This window comes from Limulus polyphemus, unplaced genomic scaffold (assembly GCF_000517525.1).
Source record: "Limulus polyphemus unplaced genomic scaffold, Limulus_polyphemus-2.1.2 Scaffold1415, whole genome shotgun sequence".
In the NCBI taxonomy this organism is placed as follows: domain Eukaryota; kingdom Metazoa; phylum Arthropoda; class Merostomata; order Xiphosura; family Limulidae; genus Limulus; species Limulus polyphemus.
The window spans coordinates 3,847-13,355 of record NW_013667025.1 but is presented as its reverse complement, the minus strand read 5'-3'; the positions used below and the strand labels follow the sequence as shown (position 1 = coordinate 13,355).

Here is a 9,509-nt window from a genome sequence, read left to right as displayed (position 1 = left end):
GCCAAAAATGTAATTATGATACATTCCATTCTATCATGACTTAAACTACATTAAACTAACCTATAAATAGCCAAAATGTAATTATGATACATTCCATTCTATCATGACTTAAACTACATTAAACTACCTATGAAATAGCCAAAAATGTAATTATGATACACTCCATTCCACCATGACTTAAACTCATTAAACTACCTATAAAATACCAAAAATGTAATTATGATACATTCCATTCTATCATGACTTGTTGGCTGTGGTATCAAGTGACTTGTTGATTTGAATATTCAAAATCATCTTAATATAACATACTCAAACTTCTGTAAAAGTATAGAAATGAAATACAAATGTTAGAAGATGTGTTTGTTCAGGAAGAAAACTGTCTGTTCAAACTATTCAAAATGAACTTCTCTCCAGCAGGTTTCATTCAGTTCTAGCCAGTTGAACCACTTTTTATTTACTTGTAGTTATACCTAACCAATGGATAACCATCACATTATTAAATTTGGCCACAAATTACCAAACCTAAGGATCTAATCTAATTCCCCATTACTAATATATGGATGCCCCCAGCTGCTTTTTTTTTAAAGCTGCCACTTAGATAATATGATATTTCAGTGTTTTCTTTAGAGAATACATTAGGATCAACAAACATTTTTCCTCAGAGTAACTAATAAATATATTTAAATCACATTTCTTGATTTACATAAATAACATTATTATGTATTTATTATAACCACTTTTGTCTTTCAAGGTGTTAAACAAAACCAGTATTTTCTCTATATGGGTTGTTTTGAATACAAGGTCACAGCAACTACATACACATACGAATGCTGGCCAGAACAACCTCCACACCCTGACACCATAATCCAGGTTGATTTTTGCTTGAGAAAATGAAATGATCATTTGGAGAGTCTGAGCATGCAGTGTCTTGATTTACCAGGGTTTACCAATTCATTCTTTAAATGTGTTGTTTGCATTAAAAGTATAGTAATCAGTACCTATAGAAGGAAGGGGGGGGGGGGCTAACACTAAGAAAGGTTGGGATTTTATGTGATAAAATATAGTAGAAATTACTAATATGGATATCAAATATTTATTATAATACAACATCAGATTGGTTCTCTTCTGAACAAGAAATGGCCTACTATTTTATTATATTAACATACTATCCTATTTTTTCTTTGGTCCCAGTGAAGGACATAAGGTCACAGCATTGACCATTTAATTCTTTCACCTTTACAGATGTATTAACAATTTCTTTATTGTTTCAAATTATAACATATCCAGAGTGTTAAAATTAATATATGCAATCCTTTTTTTTTCTTACAGAAACCCAAAAGTTTAAAGTTTTCATGCACCTAGAACTAGCTGTTTTAATCTTTCAACAAATGTTTAGTAAATTTATTAATAATTCTATAGGTACCTGCAACTAGATCTTAAAAACAAGAGAAATATGGCATTCAAGTTTTAATACCAATGATTTTATCAAGTGTTATAGCTATAATATAGTTTTATATTTAAAATAAACCTCGTAATATAGTTATGCTATTAAACTCTTTGGTATTTTAATATTTTGTCGCTTTATTTAAGAAAATGAAATGAAGATTACTTGAATAGTCTAAGCATGCAGTGCCTTGCTTTGCTAGGTTTATTGACCTGTTTTTTTAGATAGACAATACAATTTGTACTTGGAGGCTACACTATTCATCTGTTGCATTAACATTCTTCTGTTAAAACAAGTGCAAGTGTTTGTGAAATTTACAGCTTTGAGTAACTTCTACTTGTTAATAATCATATAAATTTACAGAAACTCTAGAAGAAGAAAAAATAAGATGGTGCCTTGTTCATGTTTTAATACACCTACTTATAAGAATATTAAATAACTGTTTATATCACTCAAAAATACAGAAAGTTAATCACACTTTAGAACAATTTGCGCATGTTAATACAGTGCTTGTCACTGCCAGTGAGACATATTTAGCATGGGATATTTGGTTCATGGCAAATTTTCAAACATTCTGCCAGTTCCCAGTGTAAAAGTAAGAGACACATGACTTCAGTATGTATAAACCAAATCCTAGGATATTAAAGCTTAGTCTTTTTTTTTAGATAACAGGAAATATGCAAAAAATGCATAATTTAAGATAAGTTGAGCTTTAACCTATGTTCTACCCTAAATTACCAAATGTCTGGCATAATTGTGTTATTTTTATTTTGCATGGTTTTTGAGTAATAGCAAAAGTGGTATACTGTTTGTTTTCTATGGGGGAAAAGCTATCTGGGATATTATTTTTGTTTATATTTTTTGGTAATATTTGGTATTCTACTCTTCCACTAAATTACTTATGTCTAGTTCTACTTCAATAAAACAGAGTAGTGATATCACTTCAGTACAGTGAACAACTAAAATGTTCCATGATAGTTAGTTTGGGAAAAAAATTAAGAAATACTGGTGGAATAGTCCTAGGGATTATTGTGTACAGAGTGTGATTTTATGGGTCCATGGTTTGCATCCCATTGCCACAAAAACAAACACTATACTCTGGTGGCATGGGTGTGTTATTAAAATGAACAATCAAATCCCACTGTAGTAGCCCATAGTTTGTAGAGGTGCTGTTGACTAGCTGCCATCCCTGTAGACTATCCCTGAATTAAAAATTAGGGATAGCTAGCACAGACAGCCATTGTGTAGCTTTGTATGAATTTCCAAAACAAACTTCAAGAAAGGCTGTTCTGAATAGAATAAACAAATATAAAAAGTTGAACACAAAATAAAATGGCCTTGCAGATAATTTGAAAATCATTTCTCAATGTCTTATGCTTTTATCAACATTTATATGTTTACTTTTGCTTTTTTTCAGATAATTCTGTGTAACTTTACCGTTCTGCACCTTCTACGTCAGAGAAAATATTAGCATGTTTTTCCACACAGATCCCGGAATGACCAAATAGTATCACAGGTTCTACCTAGAAAAATTGTCAACTAATTAAGTGCCATACATATCTTTGAAATTCTACAATCTACTATACTTTTTTAATCGAATAATGTGAAGGTGTATTCATGGTGTTTAAAAATCACCATATCGCTTACTTTGTTTCAAATGATTATCTTTATTAGATTATTTCAATTATAATATTTATTCAATTTTTTTCTCAACTTTTGTGAGATTTATTATATTTGATGGTGTGAGTTCAAGTTTTGTAAACTTAATGCACTTGTTCACAATGAACTTATTTTTTTTTTATAGATAAGATCTGTAATATCTTCTGTACAGTAGGGTGTATTTCTTCATTCTCTTTTGTTCTATTTTAGATTTTTAAGAATGAAGATTTTATTTGATAGTATGAAATGAAATAATGATATAAGTTAATTGCTGTAGGTAGGGTTTTGTTGTTGACTCACAACAAAATATTTTCTTACATTTAATTGGTTATTCTTGTGTTGAACAATATATCTTGTAAGTCGAGTTTGAAACATACTTGTTTTTGTGTTTTGTTTTCTACCTTAAAAAATTGGATTTGCTCAATATGTTTAATTGGCGCTTTGGGAAGCACATCAGTGCCTTTCAGTTGTTTTTGTATAGAAAAGTTGGTGTCTAAATTGGATTAAAACTGAAAGTATTCCTATGAAATTCATGGTAGTATACTGAGAGAAAAACATGTTAAGGGTTTGTAACTTAAATTAACCAGAATTGTATTACATAGTACAAAAAATTGATGATTCTAATACTAATAAATACAAACTTACCCACTTGTCTTCTGCTATCATGAATCGTCTTTAATAGTTTCTATTTTATGAAATGAAGTTTCACAAGTATCATTAGATAGAAAAGTTTTAACTTAATTAAAGGCATTAAAAAAAGGGGAAAAAATGTTTCAAACAGAACATTTCTTGTGAATTTTAGGGTGAGAAATTTGATGTGAAGTTATTTTTCAAAGCTCTGTATTGCTCAGTTTGGCTTTTATTTTCACTTTTAATGATTAAAACTTGAAAAATGGTTCTAAAAAAGTTATCCTAGTTTGATTACTACTGTTGCATATTAATTGACTTAAGTTTGAATAATTGGCTACAGAGAATGCATGAATTTTCTATATTTTTTGTTCATACATATAAATAATAATAGCACTTTGAAATTTAAGAAATATCTCAAACTTTGCTTAATACCTATCAAAAGTTTTTTATGGTATCAAGCATGCATTTTTCTGTATAACAAAATGTTTATTAGTCTACAATTCAAATAATCTATTAATCAGAAATTAAGGTATTATATTTGTTGTATTGCTCTGGAGATGTGTGTTTCTGTTGAACAAACCGTTTCTGCACATATAGTTAGTAATGTACTTGATGTTATTGGTTGTCATATTATGTGGTAGGCTAGTTTTATAGGTATGATAACTGTATACTTCCATTTGGAATTTTAAAGCTTACCTAAACTTCTTAGAACTGAATACTGTTGTAGTGTTATTAAACACATCACATATACATATCAAGTACTTGTAGAAATATATTTTCTGCACATACACTTCACCAACCTGTCCTTTCAAACATACATATCAAGTACTTGTAGAGATAGATTTTCTACATATAATTAATGTAATAATTTGATATTCATTAGTATCTGAAACAGTATCAGTATTTTTTTCTTTAATCCAGAGTAAGTTGAGTTTTTTTCAATATCGTCAACTTTATATTACAAACAAAAAAAATGCTATCCTAATTATAGACAGGATTTTTGAAAGTAATATAACTCCACAAATTTTGAATGAAAGAACTTGTGCAATACAATATTTTCTTTGTGTATTATACTACTTTTAGAATATGAACTATTTTCCTTCATTTAACTAAATTAAGGTCATTAACATTTAAAAAAAGAGTAAAAAAAGTTTCAACTAAAACATTTCTTGTGAATTTTGTGGTGAAAAATTTGATATGAAGTTATTTTTTAAAAAATCAGTAGTGCTATTTTTTTTTCTCTTATTTTCACTTTTATAATTAAAACTTGAAAAACGTAAGCATTTAATGTTTCATATGTACTCTAAGTGCAGCAGTACATATATACTGTAAGTTATATAATTACCATCATTATGAGAGGAAATAAGTCATTAGTTTTTAGGTTAGATGTTTCTGTGTTTGATAAACATATAAAAACGTTATTTATTAAAAGCATTTTTCATTTCAATAACAAATTATTTAAAGTAAAAGTTGTTGATTTTATATTTGTTAAAACTTTTAGACAGGCCAAAGTTAAAATGATTAAAGAAATTTCAGGTTTGAGTTGAATGTTAAAAGTAACAGTATTATTTCACATTCTTTTTCTATGTGACAGCTAGTGTACATTTTTAATTGTGTAATTCAAAAATCATTTGTCTGACACAAAATTAGTTGAATCAGCCCCCCAAAAATGTTAGGATAATATTTATGTGCTTACAACACTTAAATATTCCTGGAAGACATTATTACCAATGTGCAATAAATATGAACCTGAAACATATGTTAACATGCTATACCTATACACTTGTTTGATTTTAAGATAATAGAATAGCTCAGATTTTTTAATTTGGTTAAGCATTAAATTATAATAGTTAATAGCTCATTCATAAATATAACTAACTGCTAAGTTATTTTCATAACATCATATACAAAAATTTGTGATAGCATTCAATGTTTCTAGTTTCTTACAAATACAAAATTGTTTATAACATAAATAGCATTTTGATGCAACTTTGAAACAGTCACTCTTTTGTGTATTAGGTAGTAGGGAGGTAAATTGTTTAGTCATAATAATTTGTGTTTGATCAAGAGTAATTACATGCTGCAACATAATACTAATAATTTTTTAATCAAGTTAAGACTTGTTAATATAAAGTGCTCAAAATAATAATGTCTATAGAAGTACTTAGGTGTAAGAAAATGAGATTTTATTAATAAATGTAAAAATATTTGATAAAATTTATTTAGAGCAAAATTATGATGAATGCAAATGATATACTAAATAAAGTTCTGTAATTAGTAATAGTATTTATTATTTATCCTAGAAACTACACAAATTCTTAAACATATCACTACAGAATATAGAATCGATTATTACATACAACTGTATGTTCTTTGTCTAATTTAATAAAAAATATATCATAGACTTTACTTCAAAATTATTTCGTTTTCGTTTCAGAAGTAAATGCCCTATTACAATGGTCTTTTTTTTCCACTTAAAACAATACTTCTAGAACATATTAATAAGTATGTGTCTTACAAAATAATAAGAATTTGGTCATTACAAGTTTGACTCAATGAGCATTAAGAAAAAGTCATTAAATCAAGATGTATGTTCTTTGTCTAATTTAATAAAAAATATATCATAGACTTTACTTCAAAATTATTTCCTTTTTGTTTCAGAAATAAATGCCCTATTACAATGGTATTTTTTTTTCCACTTAAAACAATACTTCTAGAACATATTAATAAGTATGTGTCTTACAAAATAATAAGAATTTGGTCACTACAAGTTTGACTCAATGAGCATTAAGAAAAAGTCATTAAATCAAGATTATATGTAAGCAAACATTTATGTAAGATAAACATGTTCAGTGTGGAAGACTACAAATAAAACACTGAATTTTGTCAAGGTTCTGTGATATATGTATAAAGATATGCTGGAGTTTTCAATTAAATTTAATTTTATCTTAATTATCAGCATAATAAGAATATAATTTTATTATTAGCTTCTTGAAATCAACTACATGACTGAAGATAATATCTGCTAGATAGTTGTCATAGATCTAATATGACTTTATCTAAACCTGTAAGAAATATGTGGGGCACACGAAGGTAAATGAATTTGCAAGAATGTGAGCCAGGCATGCATGGCCAAGTGGATTATATGCTCAGCTGTCGATTGGAGGGCTCAACGTTCAAGCCGAAATATGCAGCTGAACATGTTCTGCACTTTCAGCTATGGGAATATTATAATTGTGACTGTTAATCCACATGTTTGATTAATAGAAGATACTAGGTGGCATATGCTACTGACAGTTTGCATCCTTTCAGTCAGCAGCTCTAAATTATAGGTGGTAATATCTGAGTCTTGTGATGTCTGAATTGACCATTTAACTCATCTTGTCATATAAAGTGCCATTCAGGTTCAAAAATACAAAATACCTAGTGCATGAATAAAACAGGTAGTTGAAGTGATGCAATTTATAATTCAGACTCATAGTGTAACACTCCTTCTACACTTATGTCAAATGTAACGTTTTTCTGTGCCAAAAGAGAATAGTATTTACTAAGATAGTTGTTTAAATGCTGAAAGCTGATGAAGCATTAGAAACCAATAGGCCTAAAAGTAAAGTTGCAAAAATATCAATTGATGAATTTGTTTTCTTTCTCACATTCCTGTTAATTTGTCCATTGTGGATTCAAGTATAAGATCTGAAATGCAATTTTTACATGTCTCTGGTTTTGAATCTACAATGAACAAATTAAGAGGAATGTTGGGAAAAAACATCTACAGTTAAGATGAATTTTATTATAAATTTTAGGCCTATTACAATTTCTATAAGTATTTACTAATTTTAGGCATAGTACTTCAAATAAAGGTTTACTTTCACTAGTGTTATCTGTTAATATTATTAATGGTAGTGAAGTTTTTTCAAAAAGCTATTGTAAAATTTACACAAAAATCAGTAACTATAAAGCATTGTTGTTAAATAATGGAAATTTAAAACAAATGATTTTTTTATGAGCCTACAGAACACTTTTTTGTGAGTTCTTTGGCCTTTTGGTTATCATCTCTATTTGAATATTATTAAATTTCATGATTTAAAATTAACTTACTATAGCAAAACATACCATTAATTTTATAAGCACTTGAAGCTAGTTTTAGAAATGTAATGAAGAATAGTATTGCCTAATGCCTTGCTGTCTATTTAACAAGCCCTGGTGGCTCATCAGTAAATTTGAGAACCTATCTAACTAAAAATCAGGTTTCATTTCAATACTCACTGTGGGCCGAGCACAGATAGCACATTATGTAGCTTTGTACTTAACACCATAAAAGCAAACCTCTAAATGACTTTACTGCCAGTGATTAAGTTGCATTTAAGATAAATGATATAATCTTTTCATTTTTGAAATAATTTGTTATATTATTATACTTAGCACAAGATCAAGAAATACCATTTTTAAAGTGCCAAGTTATTCAATCACTAAACTGGATTTTATTCTTATAACTTTTTATATTTAAGCCTATTCAGTCTGTCTTGATAATTATGACACATAATTCTAATTATAAAATTTGGTTTAAATGTACTAAGTTCTTTGCATGAAAACATTTTAATGTTGGTATTCAGTGTATAATATAACAAAAGGGAACTGTAAGAACAAAAATATTTACATAACTTTTTATGTAGTTTAGACTCAATAAAATATTATGTTTTATCTCTATCAGCACTTAAAATTTTTATAACTTTGCTCTACAAGAAAGATAATTGCCAAATTTTAGTGCCAAGTTGTTCATGTAACTTATTTGAGATTTTGTTTAAGCTTTTTTTTTTTTTTTATCAAAAGGTATGCTTTTACACCTGACTTAAGCTTGTATATAGTTGTACTAGGTACATAATTATAGTGTTTTTACAGCTTCATTTATTTGAACCTATTTTGTAAGAATTGTCTGTACTTTTGGGGATTATACTTATAACTATTTTAATTGATAGCACCAAAATGTAGACACTTTGTAAATCTAGTGCGTTATTCTTACAACCGTTATAGCACTGCATAGCATTTAAATGGATAAGAATACAGGCTAAGCAATTTGTATGTACAATACCTATAAGTGCTCCTAAACTAATAAAATTAAACAATAGGAGACTTTAACTTATTCTTAATATTCCTGCACTTTACCATTACAACAAATTGAATCACAATGAATCATTATAGCAGGTTTATGTTGATTACATATTATTTTCTAGCATTTTGGTGTTACATTGTTGAAGTTTTCACAGAATTATTATCTGTATGTTGCATTGCAAGATCACAATTTTACTAGACATTTTAATGAAAGTTAAGTCCTTTGTATCATATTTATTTTTCATTTACCGTTATTAATTGGTCAAATTATTGGTTAATTATACCAGATATATATGTTTCCTCTTGTGCACATTACTCATGCAAATAAGATGTGTTTACAGAGACTATCATGGATAAATAGTCCCCTGTGTTTTTGCAAAATACAAAATAGACAATTTAGTATTTCACACTACACATTTTAAGGTTGCTTCTATCTAGGTAAATTTATAGATATTTTTAGAATATGTATACATTCTCACACATAAAGGTGACAATAAAAGCAATAATATCAAAACTTTTAAAGTAATAAATAGGTACACAATTAAAAACATTTTAATTAAAGCCTATCTATGACCACCAAAAAGTTGACTCTGCATGTTTCGATGTTGCAACTTCATCTTCAGTAAAAATCATAAAAAATATTCAACGTTAAACTGGTACACAGTTA

General features: G+C 27.9%; 1 protein-coding gene across 1 annotated transcript in view; it reads left to right on the top strand.

The window, feature by feature from the left end:
- Positions 1 to 9,509, top strand: part of LOC106463467 (poly(rC)-binding protein 3-like) — a 212,854-nt gene extending 203,345 nt beyond the window's left edge. Inside the window, exon 13 of the transcript XR_001291061.2 lies at positions 2,862 to 9,509. The gene's annotated coding sequence lies outside the window, so the exon portion shown is untranslated. The remainder of the gene's footprint in view (positions 1 to 2,861) is intronic.